The sequence below is a fragment of the Schistocerca americana genome, chromosome X (genome assembly GCF_021461395.2).
Source record: "Schistocerca americana isolate TAMUIC-IGC-003095 chromosome X, iqSchAmer2.1, whole genome shotgun sequence".
NCBI classification, from domain to species: domain Eukaryota; kingdom Metazoa; phylum Arthropoda; class Insecta; order Orthoptera; family Acrididae; genus Schistocerca; species Schistocerca americana.
In genome coordinates this window covers 567,034,020-567,060,688 of record NC_060130.1, presented here as the reverse complement: position 1 = coordinate 567,060,688, position 26,669 = coordinate 567,034,020, and the positions used below count along the sequence as shown (strand labels likewise).

At 27.5% G+C, this 26,669-nt stretch overlaps 1 non-coding gene and 3 pseudogenes across 1 annotated transcript; 2 read left to right on the top strand and 2 right to left on the bottom strand.

Annotated features, from left to right (window-relative positions):
* Window positions 1-17,917, bottom strand: part of LOC124556171 — a 31,412-nt pseudogene extending 13,495 nt beyond the window's left edge.
* A 180-nt stretch (window positions 17,918-18,097) lies between these two features.
* On the top strand, window positions 18,098-18,734 carry LOC124556170 (annotated as a pseudogene).
* A 361-nt stretch (window positions 18,735-19,095) lies between these two features.
* LOC124556169 lies at window positions 19,096-19,914 on the bottom strand (annotated as a pseudogene).
* A 4,358-nt stretch (window positions 19,915-24,272) lies between these two features.
* Window positions 24,273-24,391, top strand: LOC124556868. Its single transcript, XR_006968710.1, has one exon. It is a non-coding gene; the product is annotated as a 5S ribosomal RNA (ribosomal RNA).
* Window positions 24,392-26,669: the final 2,278 nt, after the last annotated feature.

Here is a 26,669-nt window from a genome sequence, read left to right as displayed (position 1 = left end):
AAGTTTATTAGATATATTCCTTTAAAATTAGGTTATTATTCATCTAAATCATTTGATTATGGTTGAGGTGAATTATTTGGTGGTCAAGGTGTATATAGACTATTTATTTATTTAATTGGTTATATACAGGGTTGATATGATTCTAATTTTTAGATTTATCTTTTAACTTTTATTTTTTTAATTTTAATTTGATGGTATTATTTTTCGTTTACTTAAATAGCTTACAATCAGAGTGTGACACTGAAGATGTTAAGGAAGTATTTTTACTTTTAGGTATTTATAAATATACATATATTATTTTTACAGTGAAAATGTAATGTTTTATTTAAACTATATAAATTTAAGAAATGTTAACGGAGTTAAATCGCTAATATAAAAAGTTAGCAGCTTTCGTATTGGCTTTACATTTCCTTAATTGGAACTTTATAGTTCAAATAATATTATTAACTGTAATATGCCTCTTTTTTGGCTTCAATTAATAAGAATAAGGGTATTTTATTTACCAACCTTCCAGTTCGAAACTGACTGCAATATCTCGCTTCTTATTCTATTTAAGGTTGATTGATTATATCAATCCTTTTTGAATGCAACCCAAGTGTTATAGTTAACTACAACCCTTTATTCTGCTCATAGTAAGGCTCCTTGATTTCATTCAAGGTATAGTCCGCCTAGTAATACTATAATAAAAAATATTGTTGATACTGTTCAGATTATAATGTCTGAAGTTTTAAAAATAATTACAATTGGAAGGATTAGTGTGATTTCTACATCAAAAATTAAGAAAATTACTGCAATTAAGAAGAATCGAAGTAAGAATGGTATTCGTGCTGAGCTTTTTGGGTCAAATCCACACTCAAATGGTGATCTTTTTTCTTGGTCATTAATTAATTTTTTTGATAATGTTGTTGCAAGTATTTTAACAATTATTGGGATAATAAATCTATTAAAAATTCTTGTAGATAAAATCAGGATTGTTTTTCTTGATTTACACCAAGCTATCTGATTGGAAGTCAAATGTACTATTTATACTAGAAAAACAATTATCTACCTCATCAATAAATAGAGATGTATAAGAATAATCAAACTATGTCTGCAAAGTGTTAGTATCCAGCTGCTGCTTCAAATCCAAAGTGGTGTCTTGGTGAGAATTGGTTTATTGAATGTCGAAGTAGTCATGTTGATAAGAAAATTGTTCTGATAATTACATGTAGACCATGGAATCCTGTTGCAACAAAGAATGTTGATCCATAGACTGCATCAGCAATGGTGAATGGTTGAAGTACCAATATCCTTATGGTTTGTTGAGAATAATCATATTTGCGGGAAGATGGCTGAATTTTAGGTGGTAGACTTTAAATCTACTTATGAGATTTTCCTCTCTTACCATGTTTTTGGTCTTATATTCAATTATGATATGTATATAATAATAAAGTGTAATTGTAGTTAATACAACCATAATGGTTATAATAGTTGTTATGTTATTTTCTATTAATGATTGTATTACTATTCATTTTGGTAGAAATCCAGGGAATGGTGGTAAACCACCTAGGGATAGGAGAGATAGAAATATTATGAATTTAATTTCAGTTTTTATATTTCTGGCTGAATAAATTTGGTTTATAAAAAATAGATTTATTTGCTTAAATATTAAGACCATTATTAATCTTTATAGTGAGTAAATAATAAAATATAGTTCTCAGATATTTTCTCTGACTGTTAGGGATCTAATTATTCACCCTAAATGTCTAATTGAGGAATATGCTAGAAGTTGGCGTAGAGATGTTTGATTTAAGCCACCTATTGCCCCAATAATAATTCTTACAATGATAATTGTTCAAATGAAAGTTCCTAGCTGAATACAATAAGATAATACCATTATTGGGGCAATTTTTTGTCATGTTATTAGTGTTAAACAGTTTTTTCATCTCGAAGCTCCTATTACTTCTGGATATCAGAAATGAAAGGGTGCAGCTCCAATCTTTAATAATAGTCTAGAACTAATTATTATTGAGGGAATAAATTCTATGTCTCACCCTATTGGATACTTTATTTGAATCAGCAAATTGAAAATAATGGTATTGTCAATGCTATTGCTTGGACAATAAATATTTAATTGACAACTCATTTATTATTATATTTTTATTTCTTGTTAGGAGCGGAATAAATGAAAGTAAGTTGATCTCAAGTCCTATTCAAACTCCGAATCAGGAGTTTGATGAAATGGACAGGCTCATTCCTATCATTAATGTTGATAGGAAGAGAAGTTTTGTAGAGTTGTTGGTCATTAAAAAGGAGAGGATTGATACCTCTATAAAGAGGTAGTTTAATTCTGTGTTATGTAATTTTTATTGAAGGTAATTTTTATTTACTTGATTTACCCTATCTAGGTAACCCTTTAATCAGGCACTTCATTTATAATTAATATATAAATTAAATTTTTTTTAAATGTTTATGTATTATTTTGATTATATCTAAGTAATTTGTCTTGATTCGGATAATCTGAATATATATATATAATAAATAATGAATGTTAATATTTTACATTTAATTAAATTTAAATACCTACAAAGTTATTTTATTAAATGATTATATTAATACATTTATTTACCTATGATTATAGCTACTTATGTTTTTAGCTTAAAATAGGTTATTATATTATAAATTATATAATAATTTGTAATTTAATATAAAATATTTTTATTATTGGATACAATAAATATAATAAATAATATTAAATATGAAATAATAAATTAATATAAATGATTGTATTAATTATAACAATATAATTACATATTTTTCTATAATTAAATTATTTAACTAATTAATAACTAAGTTAATTCAATATCAAGTTAATTTTATATTAATAACATATTACATTAAATTACATAATTGTATAAAATATAATTATTATATTATTTAATCTTTCTTTATTATTAGTGAAAAGAAAGATTAAATAAGAAAGAATATAATACATTAATTGGTATACATGTTCCATATTAATCTTTATTTATATATAATAGAGAAATTGTTGTGGTCATACGGGGGTGCGTTTCTTTCTTTTGTAATTTTTTTTTCTCTTTTTTCGTTGAACATTTGAATCTTTTATTTTTTCTTAATCTTACAAATTTTCAAATTTCTTATTTTTGTTTCCGAAAGTTTTATTCTTGCTTGTTTATTCACTTTTTCTTTCTAATATATGTAAGTTTCGTTAAACTACATTTTCTTTTTGCAGTAATTTGATTTAATTATCAAGTGATTTTGGATTTAGCAATTGATTTCGTATCGGCATAATTCGTGCCAGCAGCCGTGGTTATGCGATTGATACAAGTGAATATTATTGGTTAATTCAGTTGTTTATATTTTTAGGGTTAAAATATAGATTTGTAAGGTGAAATGTTAAAATTTATTTATAACTCTTTTTATGAATCTGTGAAATTTGAATAATGAACTAGGATAAGATACCCTATTATTTTAAATGTTAATTATATTTACCAGGTTACTATTAGTTAAGGTCTTTAAACCCAAAGAATTTGGCGGTATCTCACTCCATTCAGAGGAACCTTCCCCGTTATTGATAATATACGATTTACTCTACTTAATTTATTTGTTTGTACATCTGCATTATCAGAGGTTCTTTTTAGAGTTATAATTCTCAAGTTTTATAATTATAAAATATTTCAGGTCAAGGTGCAGCTTATTGTTAAGAGGAGGTGGGTTACAATAGATTTTTGTTTATAACGGATTTGATGGTGAAATACTGTTATTGAAGGTGGAATTGATATTAATTTAATTTATTTAATTTAACTGATATTGGCTCTGAGGTGTGTACACATTGCCTGTCGCTCTCATTATTGATTATTCTATTTTATTATTTAAAGGCAGCTTCAATTTAGATGAGATAAGTCGTAACATAGTAGATGTACTGGAAAGTGTATCTAGGAAGAGTTTCAAGATATAACTTATTAGTAATGTTTCATTTACATTGAAAATTTTTCTGTGCAAATCAGGATATCTTGATTATTTATTTTATTATATTTATTTATTTTGTCTCTTTATTTAATACAAATAATTTTGTCTAATTTTGTCTTAGTATATTTTGTAGAATTGATTTTTTAGATTATATTTTTTTGGTTAAGTAATTGTTTTAAGAAATATTATTTTTAATTTTAAAAAGTAGTTTTGATTTATTGTACCTTTTGTATCAGGGTTTATCAAAGTTTTAGTATTTACTTTACTTGTCTTGATTTGGGTTGATTTATAAATAATTTATAGTTAATGTATCATAATTATTATTATATTATTTATAGAACTGAGATGTTAATCGTTTCCCAAGATATCTAGTTTCTTAAGAAAAAATTTAATTTTTTGAAGTTAATTGTTTTTATTTAATTTTTTAAATATATATAGTAACTTATTTATTCTGTAAGGGATAAGCTTTGAAGTTATCAACCTATAATTTGTTTTATGAGAAATAATAGTAAGCTTTACCAGCTATCTTTAAGATTACGTTTTAGTTCATTATTTTTTATTTTAATTTTATAAGTATTTTAGTTTTTTTATTAAGAGTATTGATTTTATTTTAAAATTTTTGTAATAATGATAGAATTAGTATATTTATATGTATATAATTTTTACCTTGTGAATTTATTATAAGGAAGTAGGCAAAATTGATTTCAGCCAGTTTATCAAAAACCTGTCCTCTTGAAAATACTTTGAAGTCTGGCCTGCTCACTGAGCGGATTTTTAAAGAGCTGTGGTATTTTGACTGTGCAAAGGTAGCATAATCATTAGTCTCTTAATTAGTGGCTGGAATGAATGGCTTGATGAGAAATCAACTGTCTCTTAACAAATTTTGAATTTAACTTTCGACTCAAAAGCCTTAAATTTTTCTTTAGGATGAGAAGACCCTATAGAGCATAATATTTTACTATATATTTAGTTTTTTGTTTGTCTTTATATATTTAATGATGATGTTTTTTGGGGTGGCATGAAGAATAAATAAACTCTTGATTATTATATCATTTATATATGTTTGTTGTTTTGATCTGTAATTTATGATCATAAGATTAAGTTACCTTGGGGATAACACTGTTGATACTGTTCAGATTATAATGTCTGAAGTTTTAAAAATAATTACAATGTCTTTTCTTGTAAACGTAAGCATTTATTAATGGTTCTTTTGAGATTAGAATATATTGTTCTTTCTTTATTTATATTAGCTATTGTTTTTCTTTTTGAGTTTGATTACGATTATTTTTTTCCTGTTATTTTTTTGGTTTTTTCTGTTCGTGAAGGTGCTTTAGGTCTTTCTATTTTAGTTTCAATAGTTCATTCTCATGGAAATGATGTTTTTAATTGTTTTGGATTGTCTTTATGTTAAAGTATTTATTTATAACTATTTTTTTGATCCCTCGTTGTATGGTTAATAATTGTTGATGGTTGGTTAATTCTGTAATATTTCTGTCTAGTTTTGTTTTTATGATTATTGTTTATTCATATGCAGATTTGAATATAATTAGATATTATTTTGGTATAGATTATTTTTCTTTTAGATTGATTTTGCTTAGTTTTTGAATTTGTTCTTTAATAATTACTGCTAGAGGTTCAGTTTATTTAAGTTCTTATCATTCTAATTTTTTTGTCTTTATAGTCTTAATTTTAATGATTATGCTTTATTGTTCGTTTGCTAGATTGAGTCTTCTTTCTTTTTATATTTTTTTTTGAGGCTAGATTAGTTACTACTTTACTTTTGATTTTGGGTTGAGGTTATCTACCTGAACGCTTACAGGTTGGTGTTTATTTAATTTTTTGTACTCTGCTTGCTAGTTTACCTTTATTATTAGTATTATTTAGGGTTTATGATTTTTCTAATACTTTATATTTTTCTTTATTGGTTGAATTTGGATCTTATGATATTATATTTTATGTGTTTATAATTCTAGCTTTTTAGTTAAGATGTCAATATTTTTGATTCATTTATGGCTTCCTAAGGCTCATGTTGACGCCCCTATTTAATGTAGAATGATTCTTGCTGGTGTTTTATTTATAGTAGTCATAACGATGGAAGTACAATAGCAATTAGCTTAATTGCTGGTAATGCTGTTCAGATTGTTTCAATTAAATGTCCGTGAAGTATGTTTCGGTTTGTATAGGCAATAAACAGTATATAACTTAATGCATAGCCTACAATTTCTCCGATTAATAATAATAAGACCATAGTATGATCATGGAAGAATGATAGTTGCTCCATTAATGGTGATGCTCCATCTTGAAGGGATAAATTTGATCATGTTGCCATAATGAATTTTTCTAATAAAAGGTCAAACCTTTATTTGTAGAGCTTAAATCTACTGCACTAATCTGCCACCTTAGAATTTAGAATTTAGTGGTAGTTCTGAGTAACTATGATCTGCAGGCGGGTTATTTCGCAGTCATTCTGTTGATCTTCTTATGTTAGCTCTAAATATGATTGCTCAGTTTGTAACCATTCTTTCTCATATAATTACAATGAATATAATGATTACTACAATAGAAATTGTAGATCCAATTCTTGACACTACATTTCATGATGTATATGCATCTGGATAGCCTGAATATCGTCGTGGTATTCCTGCTAGCCCTAAGAAGTGTTGAGGGAAGAATGTTAAGTTTGCTCCAATAAATATAATTGTAACTTGGATTTTTAATCATGTATCATTTATAGTAATTCCTGTAAACAGTGGGTATCATTGAATAACACCTCCTATAATTGCAAATACTGCTCCTATAGATAATACATAATGGAAGTGGGCTACTACATAGTATGTATCATGTAATACAAAATCAAGTGACGAATTTGCTAATACTAATCCTGTTAGTCCACCAATTGTGAATAGAAAAATAAATTCTAAAGCTCATAATAATGGTGGATTGAATTTGAATTTAGTTCCATATAGTGTAGCTAATCATCTGAATACCTTAATTCCTGTAGGTACAGCAATAATTATTGTTGCGGATGTAAAGTATGCTCATGTATCAACATCTATTTCTACTGTGAATATGTGATGTGCTCATACAATAAATCCTATTAGCCCAATTGATAATATAGCATAAATTATACCCAATGTTCCAAATGATTCAATTTTTCCTCTTTCTTGACATACAATGTGAGAGATAATCCCAAATCATGGTAGAATTAAACTGTAAACTTCTGGGTGTCCAAAGAATCGAAATAGGTGTTGATATAGAATTGGGTCACCTCCTCCTGCAGGGTCAAAGAATGATGTATTTAAATTACGGTCTGTTAATAGTATAGTAATAGCTCCTGCTAATACTGGAAGTGAAAGAAGGAGGAGAAGGGCTGTAATAGCTACAGATCATACAAATAAAGGTGTTTGATCTGGAGTTATACTTTCTGATATTAATTGCTATTGTAATGTAGTTTACTGCACCAAGAATAGATGATAAACCTGCTAAGTGGAGTGAAAAAATAGCCAGGTCTACAGATGCACACCCATGTGCGATAGCTCCTGCAAGAGGGGGGTAAACTCTTCTTCCTCTACCAGCGCCATTATCTACCATAGAAGATGTAAGAAGAAGGGTTGATGAAGCCGGTAGTAATCAAAAAATTATATTAATTATTCGTGGAAATGCTATATCTTGTGCACCGATTATTAATGGTACGAGTCAATTACCAAATCCGCCAATTATAATAGGTATTACTATAAAAAAAATTATTACAAATGCGTGGGCTGTAATAATAACATTATAACTTTGGTCTTCTCCAATTAGAGATCCCGGTTTACCAAGTTCAGCACGAATAAGTATTCTTATTGATGTTCCTACAATTCCTGCTCTTGCTCCAAGTAAGAAGTATAAAGTACCAATATCCTTATGGTTTGTTGAGAATAATCATTTTTTCGGTAAGATTGCTGAATTTTAGGTGGTAGACTGTAAATCTACTTATGAGATGTTTCTCTCTTACCATGTTTTAGGTCTTATATTCAATAATGATTCTAGACTGCAATTATAGAGGTGTAAAATTTTACTAATGCCTAAAAGATTATTATTCTAATTATAACTTTGAAGGTCATTAGTTTAATTAACTTAAGTCCTTAGGATAATGAGATTAAGGTTGATGTTGAGATTAATTGTATTGTTGAAATTATAACTGTTATAGGAAGAATAATTCTTGATTTTTGAGACTTTATTTATATAGATCATGAATTTTCTGTGTATGACATAATTAGGGCTGAGAATCTAATATGTATATAATAATAAAGTGTAATTGTAGTTAATACAACCATAATGGTTATAATAGTTGTTACGTTATTTTCTATTTATGATTGTATTACAATTCATTTTGGTAGAAATCCAAGGAATTCTACGGATGGGAGAGATAGTAGTATTATGAATTTAATTTCAGTTTTTATATATCTGGCTGAATAAATTTGGTTAATAAAAATTGATTTATTTGCTTAAATAATAAGACCATAATTAATCTTAATAGTGAGTAAATAATAAAATATAGTTCTCAGATGTTTTCTCTGACTGTTAGGGATCTAATTATTCACCCTAAATGTCTAATTGAGGAATATGCTACAAGTTGGCGTAGAGATGTTTGATTTAAGCCAGCTATTGCCCCAATAATAATTCTTAGAATGATAATTGTTCAAATGAAAGATCTTAGTTGAATACAATTGGATAGTACCATTATTGGGGCAATTTTTTGTCATGTTATTTGTGTTAAACAGATATGTCATCTCGAAGCTCCTATTACTTCTGGAAATCAGAAATGAAAGGGTGCAGCCGCAATCTTTAATAATAATCTAGAACTAAATATTATTGAGGGAATAAATTCTGTTTCTCACCCTATAGGATACTTTATTTGAATCAGCAAAATTGAAAATAATAGTATTGTCGATGCTATTGCTTGGACAATAAAGTATTTAATTGACGACTCATTTATTATTATATTTTTATTTCATGTTAGGAGCGGAATTAATGAAAGTAAGTTGATCTCAAGTCCTATTCAAACTCCGAATCAGGAGTTTGATGAAATGGACAGGATCGTTCCTATCATTAATGTTAATAGGAAGAGAAGTTTTGTAGAGTTGTTGGTCATTAAAAAGGAGAGGATTGATACCTCTATAAATGGGGTATGAACCCATTAGCTTGTTTGGCTTACCTTTATACATTTAGGTGTATGATGCACGTTTTTGATACTAAAGGAGGTAGTTAAATTCTGTCTTATGTAAATTCTAATGAAGGTACTTTTAATTTACTTGATTTACCCTATGAAGGTAACCCTTTAATCAGGCACTTCATTTATATTTAATATATAAATAAAAAAATTTTTTTTGAATATTTTTATGTATTATTTTGGTTTTTTGTAATTAATTTATCTCGATCCGGATAATTTGAATGTAAATTATAAAAAATAATTTATTTTAATATATTACATTTAATTAAATTTAAATACCTATTATGTTAGTTTATTATTATTAGATGATTATTTTAATACATTTATTTACCTAAGATTATAGCTACTTATATTTTTAGCTTAAAATAGTTTATTATATTATAAATTATATAATAATATGTAATGTAATATAAAATATTATTATAAATGGATATAATAAATATAATTAATGATGTTAAATATAAAAAATTATATTAATATAAACGTTTATATTAATTATAATAATATAATTACATAATTTTCTATTATTAAATTATTTAACTAATTAATATATAAGGTAATTCAATATAAAGTCGATTTTATATTAATAACATATTACATTAAATTACATAATTGTATAAAATATATTTATTATATTATTATTCTTTCTTTATTATTAGTGAAAAGAAAGATTAAATGAGAAAGAATATAATACATTTATGGGTATACATGTTCCATATTAATCTTTATTTATATATAATAGGGAAGCTGTTGTGGTCATACAGGGGTGCGTTTCTTTTTTTGTCATTTTTTGTGTTTTTTTCTATTTTTTCTTAAAATATTTGAATCTTTTATTTTTTCTTAATTTTATAAATATTCAAATATCTTATTTTTGTTTCCAAAAGTTTTATTCTTGCTTGTTTATTCACTTTTTCTTTGTATTATATGTAACTTTCGTTAAACTAAATGTTCTTTTTGCAGTAATTTGATTTAATTATGAAGTGATTTTGGATTTAGCAATTGATTTAGTAACAACATAATTCGTGCCAGCAGCTGCGGTTATACGATTGATACACGTGAATATTATTGGTTAAAACAGTTGTTTATGTTTTTAGGGTTAAAATATAGATTTGTAAGGTGAAATGTAAAAATTTATTTATAACTCTTTTTATGAATCTGTGAAATTTAAATAATAAACTAGGATTAGATACCCGATTATTTTAAATATTAATTATATTTACCAGGGTACTATGAGTTAAGGTCTTTAAACCCAAAGAATTTGGCGGTATCTCATTCCATTCAGAGGAACCTACCCCATTATTGATAATACACGATTTACTCTAGTTATTTTATTTGTTTGTATATCTCCATTATCAGAGAATCTTGTTAGAGTTATAATTCTCAAGATTTATAATTATAAAATATTTCAGGTGAAGGTGCAGATTATAGTTAAGAGGAGGTGGCTTACAATAGATTTTTGTTTATAACGGATTTGATGGTGAAATACTGTTAACGAAAGTGGATTTGATAGTAATTTAATTTATTTAATTTGACTGAAATTGGCTCTGAGGTGTGTACACATCGCCCGTCGCTCTCATTATTGATTATTCTATTTTATTATTTTAAGGTAGCTTCAGTTTAGATGAGATAAGTCGTAACATAGTAGATGTACTGGAAAGTGTATCTAGGAAGAGTTTCAAGATATAACTTATTAGTAAAGTGTTTCATTTACACCGAAAATTTTTCTGTGCAAATCAGGATATCTTGATTATTTATTTTATTATATTTATTTTTTGTTTGTTTAATTATTTAATAAAAATAAATTGATGAGGTGTATAGGTACTCTTTCATTAATGGTTGGTCATGGTTTGTGTTCTTCTTGTTTATTTTGTTTATCTAATATTATTTATGAACGTTTAGGTAGATGAAGACTATTAATTACTAAGGGTAAAATTAATTTGATACCAAGAACGGCTTTATGATGGTTCCTTTTGAGATCATCTACTGTAGCGGCTCCTCCTTCTTTACATTTGGTAGGTGAACTTAGATCATTAAATGGAATTATGTCTTGATCTTCTTTTAGAATTTTTTCTTTAATTTTTTTGTCTTTTTTTAGAGCTGTTTACACTTTATATATGTATTCTTATTCTCAGCATGGTAATTATTATTCTGGTGTTTATACTTGTTACCTTGGTAATACTCGTGACTATCATCTTTTACTTTTACATTGATTGCCTTTCAACATTCGTTGTTTAAAGGGCGAGTATTTTTTTGTTTATGTTGCTTAAGTATTTTAATTGAAAATGTGGTTTTGTGGAATCAATGATATGAATTTTTCATCTTAAGCTGTAAATTTATTTTCTATTTGTTCTTTGAGTTTCTTTTCTTTATTTTTTTTCTAGAACTATAATTTTTGTGTTGGGTATTTTTTATTGAATAATTGATTATAGAGTTTTTGTTGAATGAGAACTTTTTAATTTAAGTGGTTCTATGGTTGTTATGACTTTAATATTGGATTGAATGTCTCATATTTTTATGTCTTGTGTTATATAAATTCATTCTTTGGTTATTTATTATAGAGAGGATTATATATCGGGAGATATGAATATAAATCGTTTGATTGTTATTTTTTAATAATTATTCTTTCTATAGGTTTTTTAATTATTAGCCTTAATTTGATTAGAATTTTATTACGATGGGATGGTTTGGGCTTAGTTTCTTATTGTTTTGTTATTTACTACCAAAATGTGAAATCTTATAGTGCAGGTATGTTAACTGCAATTTCTAATCGTATTGGTGATGTTGCTATTTTAATTTCTATTGCTTGAATATTGAATTTCGGTGGTTGAAATTATATTTATTATTATGATTTTATTTCTAATTCTTTTGAAATAAAGCTTATTACTATATTAATTGTTTTAGCAGCTATAACTAAAAGACCTCAAATTCTCTTTTCTTGCTCTTTCTACTTTAAGACAACTTGGTTTAATAATAAGAATTTTGGCTATGGGTTATTCAAAATTTTTTCATTTATTAGCTCATGCTTTACTTAAGGCGTATTGTTTATGTGTGCAGGTTCAATAATTCATAATTTAAAGGATTCTATGGATATTCGTTTTATAGGTTCAATTGTTAATTTTATACCTTTAACTTCAGTTTGTCTTAATGTTTCTAGTTTGTCTTTGTGTGGTATACCATCTTCAGCAGGATTTTATTCAAAGGATTTAATTCTTGAGATGGTTTGTTTAAGATGAATTAGTTGTTTGATTTTTTATCTTTATTTCTTTTCTACTGGTTTAACTGCTTCTTATTCTTTTCGACTTTTTATTATTCAATATCTGGTGATAATAATTTTTATTCTAGATTTTCTTTTCATGATAATGGTTATTATATTTCGTTTGGTGTAATTGGTTTATTGTTTGTTGCTGTTTTTGGTGGTAGCTTCTTGTCTTGATTAATTTTCCCTGTTCCACATGTGATTGCCTTGCCATATTATTTAAAGTTTTTAACTATTACTGTAGTTGTTTTGGGTGCTAATTTGCGTTATCTCATTTCTAATTTTGATTTTTCTCAAAATTTATTTTCTTTAAGTATACTTTCTTTTGTCAGATTTGCTGGTTCTATATGGTTTATACCCTTTCTTTCAACCAAGTTTATTAGATATATTCCTTTAACACTAGGTTATTATTCATCTAAATCATTTGATTATGGTTGAGGTGAATTTTTTGGTGGTCTAGGTTTATAAGGTCTATTTATTTATTTAATTGGTTATATACAGGGTTGATATGATTCTAATTTTAAGATTTATTTTTTAACTTTTATTTTTTGAATATTTATTTTGGTGGTATTATTTTTCGTTTACTTAAATAGCTTACAGTTAGAGCTGACACTGAAGATGTTAAGGAAAAATTTTTACTTTTAGGCATTTATAAATATACATATATTATTTTTACAGTGAAAATGTTATGTTTTGTTTAAACTATATAAATTTTAGAAATGTTAACAGAGTTTAACCGCTAGTATAAAAAGTTAGCAGCTTTCATATTAGCTTTACATTTCCTTAATTGGAACTTTATAGTTCAATTATATTATTAACAGTAATACGCCTCTTTCTTGGCTTCTATTAATAAGAATAAAGGTATTTTATTTACCAACCTTCCAGGTCGAAACTGACGGCAATATTTCGCTTCTTATTCTATTTAAGGTTGATTGATTATATCAATACTTTTTGAATGCAACCCAAATGTTATAGTTAACTACAACCTTTTATTCTGCTCATTGTAAGACTCCTTGATTTCATTCATGGTATAGTCCGCCTAGTAATGCTATAATAAAAAATATTGTTGATACTGTTCAGATTATAATGTCTGAAGTTTTAAAAATAATTATAATGGGAAGGATTAGTGCGATTTCTACATCAAAAATTAAGAAAATTACTGCAATTAAGAAGAATCGAAGTGAGAATGGTATTCGTGCTGAACGTTTTGGGTCAAATCCACACTCAAATGGTGATCTTTTTTCTCGGTCATTAATTAATTTTTTTGATAATGTTGTTGCCAGGATTATAACAATTATTGGGATTATAAATCTAATAAAAATTCTTGTAGATAAAATCAGGATTGTTGCTCTTGATTTATACCAAGCTTTCTGATTGGAAGTCAAATGTACTATTTATACTAGAAAAACAATTATCTACCTCATCAATAAATAGAGATGTATAAGAATAATCATACTATGTCTACAAAGTGTCAGTATCATGCTGCTGCTTCAAATCCTAAGTGGTGTCTTGGTGAGAATTGGTTTATTGAATGTCGAAGTAGACATGTTGATAAGAAAATTGTTCCAATAATTACATGTAGACCATGGAATCCCATTGCAACAAAGAATGTTGATCCACAAACTGCATTTGCAATGGTGAAGGGTGCTTCTCAATATTCGTATGCTTGAAGTATAGTAAAGTATAGTCCTAGTAATACTGTAAAGAATAGTCCTTGTAATGCTTGAATACGATTAGATTCTATTAAACTATGATGTGCTCATGTTACAGTTACTCCTGATGCCAAAAGAATGGCTGTATTAAGTAATGGAATTTGTATTGGATTAAAAGGTTGAATTCAAATTGGGGGTCATAGTATCCCTATTTCAATAGTAGGTGCTAGTCTTCTTCTAAAAAATGCTCAGAAAAATGAAACAAAGAGTAGTACTTCTGATGTAATAAATAAATTATTCGTCATCGTATTCCAATTGATACAAATCCCATATGTAGCCCTTGGAATGTCCCTTCTCGTACTACATCTCGTCATCATTGGATTATAGTTAGTAGCGTAATTCCGAATCCGATTATAAATAAGTTTATATTAAATAGGTGAAATCATTTTGCTAATCCTGATACTAGAACTATTGCTCCAATTGCTCCTGTTAATGGTCAAGGTCTACAATCTACTAAGTGGAATGGTGGTTTGAGTGAGTTGTTAACATAGGTTCAGTATACTTCTCTAGAATATAAAGTTCTTAAAATTGAGAAAACATAAGCTTGAATTATTGCTACTGCTGATTCTAGGATTAATAGAAGTATTTGCCCAATAACCAATAGTGATATTAAGTTTACTGCTATAGATGGTCCTGTATTTCCTAGTATTGTTAATAGTAAGTGTCCTGCAATTATATTTGCTGCTAGGTGTACTGCTAGCATACCTGGTCGAGTGACATTTCTAATTGTTTCAATTAATACTATAAAAGATATTAATGCAGGCGGTGTGCCTTGAGGAACAAGGTGTGTAAATATGTGATTGGTATGATTAATTCATACAAATAACATAAATCTTAATCATATAGGTAGAGCGATTGCAAATGTTAATGCTAAATGTCTTGTTCTAGTAAAGATGTAAGGGAATAATCCAATAAAATTATTAAATAGTATTATAATAAAAATTGAGATAAAGATGAATGTTGTTCCATTAAATGATTTAGGTCCTAGTAATGTTTTAAATTCATTGCGTAAGGTTGAGTTTAGTTTATTTCAAATAATATTAATCTGTGATGGTGTACGTCAAAACATTGATGGGATTAATAATAATCTTAAGAATGTTCTAGTTCAATTTAATGATAAATTGAAGATATTAGTTGACGGATCAAATGTTGAAAGTAAGTTTGTTATCATTTTCAATTCAAGTTTTTTATATCAATTGTTCTTTTTTCTGCTCTTTTAATAAGATTTGGTTTAAATGAGAAAAAGTTTATTTGATTAAATTAAATTAATGTAACCGAAAATATAATGAATAGGGAGAATCATATGAGAGGGGATATTTGAGGGATTTGGATTAAATTTCCCCATCAGAAGTAGTCATTCATTTACTATTTTTTGGTTTAAGAGACCATCACTCACTTTCAGTCATCTGATGTATTACAAGGTGTACTAACTATTTAGTTATTTTAGATTGACACTCTAATGTTATACATTTTAACTGACTCCTTAGATTATCTTAGATAATCACTTGATAAATAAGTTTACTGAAGTTCTTTCAATTACAATTGGTATGAATCTGTGGTTTGCTCCACAGATTTCTGAGCATTGTCCAAAGAACAGTCCAGGTCGGTTTATTGTAAATGTTCCTTGGTTTAGTCGACCTGGCGTTGCGTCAATTTTAACCCCTAACGCAGATACTGCTCATGAGTGTAGAACATCTGATGCTCTTGTTAATACTCGTACTTCCGTATTTATTGGTAGAATTGTTCGGTTATCTACATCTGGAAGTCGAAATCCGACGTTTTCTAGGTCTTGTTCTGGTGTTATATAAGTGTCAAATTCTACGTCTATAAAGTCTGAATATTCGTATCTTCAGTATCATTGTTGTCCAATGGTTTTAATTGTGTTTATTGCATCTACAGACTCATCAAGTAAATATAGTAGTCGTAATGATGGAAGTACAATAAAAATTAGCGTAATTGCTGGTAATGCTGTTCAGATTGTTTGTATTAAATGTCCATGAAGTATGTTTCGGTTTGTATTGGCAATAAATAGTATATAACTTAGGGCATAACCTACAATTACTGTGATTAATAATAATACAACCATAGTATGATCATCGAAGAATGATAGTTGCTCCATTAATGGTGAAGCTCCATCTTGAAGGGATAAATTTGAACGTGTTGCCATGATAAATTTTTCTAATAAAAGGTCAAACCTTTATTTGTAGAGCTTCAATCTATTGCACTAATCTGCCATATTAGAATCTAGAAATTAGTGGTAGTTCTGAGTAACTATGTTCTGCAGGTGGTTTATTTTGTAGTCATTCTGTTGATCAACAAACACCAGCCTGTGAGCGTTCAGGTTGATAACCTCAACCCAAAATCAAAAGTAAAGTGGGAACTAATCTAGCCTCAAAAAAAAAATATAAAAAGAAAGAAGACTCAATCTAGCAAACGAACAATAAAGCATAATCATTAAAATTAAGACCATAAAGACAAAAAATTAGAATGATAAGAACGTAAATAAACTGAAGCTATAGCAGTAATTATTAAAGAACAAATTCAAAAACTAAGCAAAATCAATCTAAAAGAAAAATAATCAAACCAAAATAATATCTAATTATATTCAAATCTGCATATGAATAAACAATAATCTTAAAAACAAAACTAGACAGAAATATTACAGAATTAACGAACCATCAACAATTATTAACCATACAACGAGGGATCAAAAAAATAGTTATAAATAAATACTTTAACATAAAGACAATCCAAAACAATTAAAAAAATCATTTCCATGAGAATGAACTATTGAAACTAAAATAGAAAGACCTAAAGCACCTTCACAAACAGAAAAAACCAAAAAAATAACAGGAAAAAAATAATCATAATCAAACTCAATAAGAAAAACAATAACTAATATAAATAAAGAAAGATGAATTTATTCTCATCTCAAAAGAACCATTAATAAATGCTTACGTTTAGGAGAAAAAACATAAACACCAGCAAAATAAACCAATAAAGAAGTAAAGACAGAGAATATAAACCTTAGTTTTCATAGTTTAAAAAAAACACCGGTCTTGTAAACCGGAAATAGGTCCAGCCGCCACTTTTAAAACTTCATAGGTGGAAAAGCTTCCATCATCGGTCCCCAAAATCGATATTTTAATAAACTAACCAGTGAAATACTATTTATATCACTATCAAACGTAATAAATATTAATTTTATTAAATTAAGACACCCAATATCAATAATGCTTTTCAATATCCTACAAACTTTTCTAGTTGGACTAATAACAGGAACAATAATGGAACGATATTGATTATCATTTATTTTATTTTTAACGTTTCTTGGTGGTATATTAGTTCTATTTATTTATATTACCAGAATAGCATCAAACGAAATATTTCAACCTAAATCAATTACGATAACTATTACCTTAACAATATGAGTGTTTATTATATCAATATTAATTATTTTAGATATAACAATATTTATAGACTTTTTAAGAATACTGAAACTATAAATATTGATAATTCAATCAATTATCAAGAAATAACAATATCTTTAGAAAAACTATATAAGAGACCAACATTCATTATCACAATAACAACAATAATTTATTTATATTTAGCACTATTAGCAGTTGTTAAAATCACTAATATTAACCAGGGCCTATTCGTAAAATAAGATAAATTACTAATGAATAAACCCTTACAATTAAGACATCTTTTAATTAAAATCATTAATAACTTTATTTGATTTACCCGCACCAACAAATATTTCATTTTGATGAAATTTTGGGTCCCTACTAGGGTTATGTTTGGTAATTCAAATTGTAACTGGACTATTTTTAGCTAACATCAAATATTGAAATAGCATTTAGTAGTGTTGTTCACATCTGCCAAGATGTAAATAGTGGTTGAATTATTCGAACCTTACGTGAAAATGGAGCTTCTATATTTTTTATGTATTTATTTACATGTAGGACGAGGAATTTACTACGGATCTTACATATACATACACACCTGAATAATTGGTACAGTAATTCTATTCTTAGTTATAGCAACTGCATTTATAGGATACGTTTTACCTTGAGGTCAAATATCATTTTGAGGTGCGATAGTAACTACTAATTTATTATCAGCAATTCCATATTTAGGAACAGATTTAGTTCAATGAGTGTGGGGAGGGTTTGGTGTTGATAACGCAACATTAAATCGATTCTTTACATTCCATTTTGTACTACCATTTATTAATACTGCAATGGCAGCAATTCATTTATTCTTTCTTCACCAAACAGGGTCTAATAACCCCTTAGGCCTAAATGGAGATAATGAAAAAATTCCATTTCACCCATACTTTACTTTCAAGGATTCTATTACATTTGTATTAATAACATCATTATTAACGATACTGTGCTTGATTAATCCTTACCTCCTAGGGGATCCAGATAATTTTGTACCTGCTAACCCATTAGTAACCCCTGTTCATATTCAACCAGAAAGATTTTTCTTATTTGCATATGCAATTCTACGATCAATCCCTAATAAGCTAGGAGGTGTTTTTGCATTATTCTTATCAATTAGAATCTTAATAATTTAACCATTTTATAATAAAACACCATTACGAGGTATTCAATTCTATCCTATTAATCAGAATTTATTCTGTATTATAGTAGTTGTTGTATGCATATTAACATGAATTGGTAAATGACCTCAAGAAGAACCTTATATTATAACAGGACAAATCTAACAATGATCTACTTTACATACTTCTTAATCAATGTTCATGTTGCAAACACATGAGATAAACTAATTAAGGAATAATAAGTTAATTAGCTTAAGAAAAGCATATGTTTTGAAAACATAAAACTAAGAGTTTAACTTTTCTTAAAAAATTTCACTAAATAAATGTAATAAATAAAATCTTTATCATAACGAAAACGTGGTAATGTACCCCAAACTCAAATAAAGCGAAAGGACATAACAGCAAGCTTAATAAAAAATTTAAAAGAATAAAATTCACCACCTAAAAGAATAAAAGCTAATAATATTCTTATAAAAATAATTCTAGTATACTCAACTAAAGAAATTAAAGTAAACCCGCCTGCACCATATTCAATATTAAAACCTGAAACTAACTCAGATTTACCTTCGGCAAAGTCAAAAGGAGTACGGATAGTTTAAGCCAAACAAGAAGCAAAACAAGCTAAAGCTAAAGGAAAAGAAATAATAATAAATAAATCAACAATAAAGCTGATAATTTATAAAATCAAACATGTTAAAACTACCAATTAAAATAATCAAACATAATAAAATTAAAGCCAAACATTTTCGTATGAAATTGTTTGTGCAACAGACTGAAGAGAACCTAATAAAGAATAATTTGAATTAGAAGACCAACCAGCAATTATAACGGTATAAACACCTAATCTAGTACAACATAAAAAAAACCAAAATCCATAAGAAAAAGAACATATATAAGTTAAGTAAGGTAAAATCACTCAAACAGGCAAGGAAATTATTAAGTTGAAAACAGGAGAATAATAATAAAGTAAATAATTAGATATAATAGGAATTGGCTGCTCCTTACAAATTAACTTAACAGCATCACTAAAGGGTTGAGGAAATCCTACAAATCCTACTTTATTTGGACCCTTTCGAATTTGGATATAACCTAAAACCTTACGCTCTAACAAAGTAAAAAAAGCAACACTAATTAAAACACAAATAACCAATAAAAGAAAATTCAAAATGAACATAAATAAATCGTAAAGTATCAATACTATTTGTAGAATAAACCTACATAAATGAATTTTAAATTCAACACATTAATCTGTCAAAATAGTAATCTAATTAATGATAATCAATAAAATAAAAAATATTTCAACCATATGGTCCTTTTGTACTAATATGAATTAAGAATCTTAGGATAGAAACCGACCTGGCCCATGCCGGTCTGAACTCAGATCATGTAAGAATTTAAAGATCGAACAGACCTAATTACTGGGGTACTGCACCCAAAATTTTCCATAATCCAACATCGAGGTCGCTATCTGCTCTGCCGATATGAGCTCTCAAAAACAATTACGCTGTTATACCTAAGGTAACTTCACCTTATGATCATTAATTACGGATCAAAACAACAAACATAAACAAATGATATAATAATTAAGAGTTTATTTATTCTTCATGTCACCCCAACAAAACATCATCATTAAATATAGAAAGACAAACAAAACACTATATACAAAGTAAAATGTTAAGCTCCATAGGGTCTTCTCGTCCTATAGAAAAATTTAAGCCTTTTGATTCAAAAGTTAAATTCAAAAATTTATTAAGAGACAGTTGATCTCTCGTCAAGCCATTCATTCCTGCCACTAATTAAGAGACTAATCATTATGCTACCTTTGCACGGTCAGAATACCGCAGCTCTTTAAAAATCCGCTCAGTGGGCAGGGTAGACCTCAAAGTATTTTCAAGACGACTGTTTTTGATAAACCGGCGGAAATCAATTTTGCCTAGTTCCTCATAATAAATTCACAAGGTAAAAATTATATACAAATAAATATACTAATTCTATCATTATTACAAAAATTTTAAAATTAAATCAATAATCTTAATAAAAAACATAAAATACTTATAAAATCAAAATAAAAAATACTGAACTAAAACGAAATCTTAAAGATAGCTGGTTTAAAGCTTACTATTATATTTCATAAAACAAATTATAGGTTATTTACTTCAAAGCTTACCCCTTAAAGAATAAATAAGTTAATATTTTTACTTAAAAATTAAATAACAGCAATTAACTTCAAAAAATTAAATTTTTTCTTAAGAAACTAGATAACTTGGGAAACGGATAACATCTCATTTCTATAAATAATTTAATAATAATTATGATACATTAACTATAAATTTTTATAAATCATACCAAATCGAGACAAGTAAAGTAAATACTAAATTTTTGATAAACCCTGATACCAAATTTTCAATAAATAATCTCTACTTTTTAAAATTTAAAATAATATTTCTTAAAACAATTAATTTACCAATAAACTATAATCTAAAAAATCAATTCTACAAAATATACTAAGACAAAATTAGACAAAATTATTTTTATTAAATAATTAAACAATCAAAAATAAATATAATAAAATTAATAATCAAAATATTCTGATTCGCACAGAAAAATTTTCAGTGTAAATGAAACACATTACTAATAAATTTGATCTTGAAACTCTTCCTAGATACAATTTCCAGTACATCTACTATGTTATGACTTATCTCATCTAAATTGAAGTTACCTTAAAATAATAAAATAGAATAACCAATAAAGAGAGTGACGGGTGATGTGTACACACCTCAGAGCCAATATCAGTTAAATTAAATAAATTAAATTACGATGAAATCCACCTTCATTAACAGTATTTCACCATCAAATCCGTTATAAACAAAAATCTATTTTAAGCCTCTTAACTATAAGCTGCACCTTCACCTGTATTATTTTATAATTATAAATCTTGAGAATTATAACTCTAAAAAGATTCTCTGATAACGGAGATATACAAACAAATAAATTAAGTAGAGTAAATTGTGTATTATTAATTACGGGGTAGGTTCCTCTGAATGGAATGAGATACTGCCAATTTCTTTGGGTTTAAAGACCTTAACTAATAGTACGCTGGTAAATATAATTAACATTTAAAATAATAGGGTATCTAATCCTAGTTTATTATTTAAATATCACAGATTCATAAAAAAGAGTTATAAATAAATTTTAACATTTCACCTTACAAATCTATATTTTAACCCCAAAAATATAAACAACTGTTTTAACCAATAATATTCACTTGTATCAATCGTACAACCGCGGCTGCTGGCACGAATTATGCCGATACTAAATCAATTGCTAAATCCAAAATCGCTTGATAATTAAATCAAATTACTGCAAAAAGAACATTTAGTTTAACGAAACATACATATAATACAAGGAGAAAGTCAATAAACAAGCAAGAATAAAACTTTTGGAAACAAAAATAAGAAATTTGAAAATTCATAAAATTAAGAAAAAATAAAAGATTAAAATATTTAAAGAAAAAAAGAAAAAAAACAAAAAATGACAAAAAAAAAAGAAACGAACCCCCACAAGACCACAACAACTTCTCTATTACATATAAATAAAGATTAATATGGAACATGTATACCAATAAATGTATTATATTCTTCCTTATTTAATCTTTCCTTTCACTAATAATAAAGAAAGATTATATAATATAATAAATATATTTTATACAATAATGTAATTTAATATAAAATGTCATTAATATAAAATTTACTTTATATTGAATTAACATAAATTTTAATTAGTTAAATAATTAAGTTATAGAAAATTATGTAATTATATTATTATAATTCTTATAATCTCTTATATTAATATTATATTTTATATTTAATATCATTAATTATATTTATTATATCCAATTATAATAATATTTAATATTAAATAACATATTATTATATAATTTATAATATAATAACAATTTTAAGTTAAAAACGTAAGTAGCTATAATCCTAGGTAAATAAATGTATTAAAATAATCATTTAATAATAATAAACTAACATTATAGGTATATAATTTAATTTAATGTAATATATTAAAATAAATTATTTATTGTATATATGTATATTCAAATTGTCCGAATCGAGATAAATTAATCAGAAATAACCAAAATAATACATAAACAAATTCAAAAAAATTTTTTTAATTTATATATTAAATATAAATGAAGTGCCTGATTAAAGGGTTAGCTTGATAGGGAAAATCAAGTACATAAAAATTACCTTCATTAAAAATTACATAAGACTGAATTAAACTACCTCCTTTAGTATCAAAAACGTGCATCATACGCCTAAATGTAAAAAGGCAAGCCAAACAAGCCAATGTGTTCATACCCCATTTATAGAGGTATAAATCCTCTCCTTTTATAATGAATAACAACTCTACAAAACTTCTCTTCTTATCAACATTAATGATAGGAACGATCTTTTTCATTTCATCAAACTACTGATTCGGAGTTTGAATAAGACTTGAAATCAACTTACTTTCATTTATTTCACTCCTAACAAGAAATAAAAATATAATAACAAATGAGTCGTCAATTAAATATATTATTGTCCAAGCAATAGCATCGACAGTACTATTATTTTCAATTTTGCTGATTCAAATAAAGTATCCAATAGGGTGAGAAACAGAATTTATTCCCTCAATAATAATTAGATCTAGATTATTATTAAAGATTGCGGCTGCACCCTTTCATTTCTGATTTCCAGAAGTAATAGGAGCTTCGATATGAAATAACTGTTTAACACAAATAACATGAGAAGAAATTGCCCCAATTATGGTATTATCTTATTGTATTCAACTAAGAACTTTCATTTGAACAATTATCATTCTAAGAATTATTATTGGGGCAATAGCTGGCTTAAATCAAACATCTCTACGCCATATTCCTCAATTAGACATTTAGGGTGAATAATTAGATCCCTAACAGTCAGAGAAAACATCTGAGAACTATATTTTATTATTTACTCACTATTAAGTTTAATTAGGGTTTTATTATTTAAACAAATAAATCTATTTTTTAGAAACCAAATTTAATCAGCCAGAAATATGAATTGTAATACAACCATTAATAGAAAATAACATAACAACAATTGTAACCAATATGGTTGTATTAACTACAATTACACTTTATTATTATATACGTATTAGATTACGTCATACACAGAATATTCATGATCTATAAAAATAAAGTCTCAAAAATCAAGAATTATTCTTCCTATAACAGTTATAATTTCAACAATAGGATTAACCTCAACATCAACCTTAATCTCATTATACTAAGGACTTAAGTTAATTAAACTATTAACCTTCAAAGTTATAATTAAAAGAATGATCATTTAGGCCTTAGAAAAATTTTACACCTCTAGAACTGCAGTCTAGAATCATAATTGAATATAAGACCTAAAACACGGTAAGAGAGAAACATCTCATAAGTAGATTTACAGTCTACCACCTAAAATTCAGATATCTTACCGCAATAATGATTATTCTCAACAAACCATAAGGATATTGGTCGCCAACGGCCATGCCATGTTGAGTACACCGGTTCTCGTCCGATCACCAAAGATAAGCAACATCGGGCGTGGTTAGTACTTGGATCGGTGACCACCTGGGAACACCACGTGCTGTTGGCTCCCTTTCATTTGCCCGCATCTCGTGGTCGTGCGGTAGCGTTCTCGCTTCCCACACCCGGGTTCCCGGGTTCGATTCCCGGCGGGGTCAGGGATTTTCTCTGCCTCGTGATGGCTGGGTGTTGTGTGCTGTCCTTAGGTTAGTTAGGTTTAAAATGTTCTAAGTTCTAGGGGACTGATGACCATAGATGTTAAGTCCCATAGTGCTCAGAGCCATTTGAACCATTTTGATATTGGTACTTTATACTTCTTATTTGGAGCGTGAGCAGGAATAGTAGGAACATCAATAAGAATACTTGTTCGTGCTGAACTTGGTCAACCACGATCTCTAATTGGAGATGACCAAATTTATAAAGTTGTTATTCCAGCCCACACACTTGTAATAATTTTTTTATAGTAATACCTATTATAATTGGTGGATTTGGTAATTGACTCGTACCATTAATAATTGGTGCACCAGATATAGCATTTCCATGAATAAATTATATAAGTTTTTGATTACTAACACCTTCATGAACCCTTCTTCTTACATCTTCTATGGTAGATAACGGTGCTGGTACAGGTTGAACAGTTTACCCCCCTCCTGCAGGACCTATCGCACATGGTGGTACATCTGTAGACCTAGCTATTTTTTCACTCCACTTAGCAGGTGTATCATCTATTCTTGTTGCAGCAAACTTCGTTACAACAGCAATTAATATACAATCAGAAAGTACAACTCTAGATCAAACACCTTTATTTGTATGATCTGTAGGTATTACAGCCCTTCTTCTCCTTCATTCACTTCCAGTATTACCAGGAGCTATTACTATATTATTAACAGACCGAAATTTAAATTCATCATTCTTTGACCCTGCAGGAGGAGGTGACCCAATTCTATATTAACACCTATATTGATTCTTTGGTCACCCAGAAGTTTACCTTTTAATTCTACCAGGATTTGGGATTATCTCTCACATTGTATGTCAAGAAAGACGAAAACTGAATCATTTGGAACATTGGGTATAATTTATGCTATATTATCAATTGAGCTAATAGGATTTATTGTATGAGCACATCACATATTCACAGTAGGAATAGATGTTGACACACAAGCATACTTTACACCAGCAACAATAATTATTGCTGTACCTACAGGAAACAGGGTATTCAGATGATTAGCTACACTATATGGAACTAAATTCAAATTCAATCCACCATTATTATGAGCTTTAGGATTTATTTTTCTATTCACATTTGGTGGACTAACAGGATTAGTATTAGCAAATTCATCACTTGATACTGTATTACATGATACATACTATGTAGTAGCCCACTTCCATTATGTATTATCTATAGGAGCAGTATTTGCAATTATAGGAGGTGTTATTCAGTGATACCCACTATTTACAGGATTAACTATAAATAATACATGATTAAAATTCCAATTTACAATAATTTTTATTGGCGTAAACTTAACATTCTTCCCTCAACACTTCTTAGGGATGCAATAATCACAATTAAAACCATTGGACGACAATGATACTGAAGATACGAATAGTCAGACTTTATAGACGTAGAGTTTGACACTTATATAACACCAGAATAAGACCTAGAAAACGACGGGTTTCGACTTCTAGATGTAGATAACCGAACAATTCTACCAATAAATACGGAAGTACGAGTATTAACAAGAGCATCTGACGTTCTACACTCACGAGCAGTATCTGCATTAGGGGTTAAAAAAGATGCAACGCCAGGTCGACTAAACCAAGGAACATTTACAATAAACCGACCTGGAGTGTTCTTTGGTAAATGCTCAGAAATCTGAGGAGCAAACCACAGATTCATACCAATTGTAATTGAAAGAACTTCAGTAAACTTATTTATCAAGTGATTAATCTAAGGAGTTAGTTAAAATGTATAACATTAGAGTGTCAATCTAAAATAACTAAACAATTAGTACAGCTTGAAATACATCAGATGACTGAAAGTAAGTAATGGTCTCTTAAATCAAAAAATAGTAAATTAACGACTACTTCTAATGGGGAAATATAATCCAAATCCCTAAAATATCCCCTCTCATATGATTCTCCCTATTCATTATATTTTCGGTTATATTAATTTTATTTAATCAAATAAACTTTTTCTCATTTAAACCAAATTTTATTAAAAGAGCAGAAAAAAGAACAATTGATATAAGAAATTGAATTGAAAATGATAACAAACTTATTTTCATCATTTGATCCATCAACTAATATCTTCAATTTATCATTAAATTGAATTAGAACATTCTTAGGAT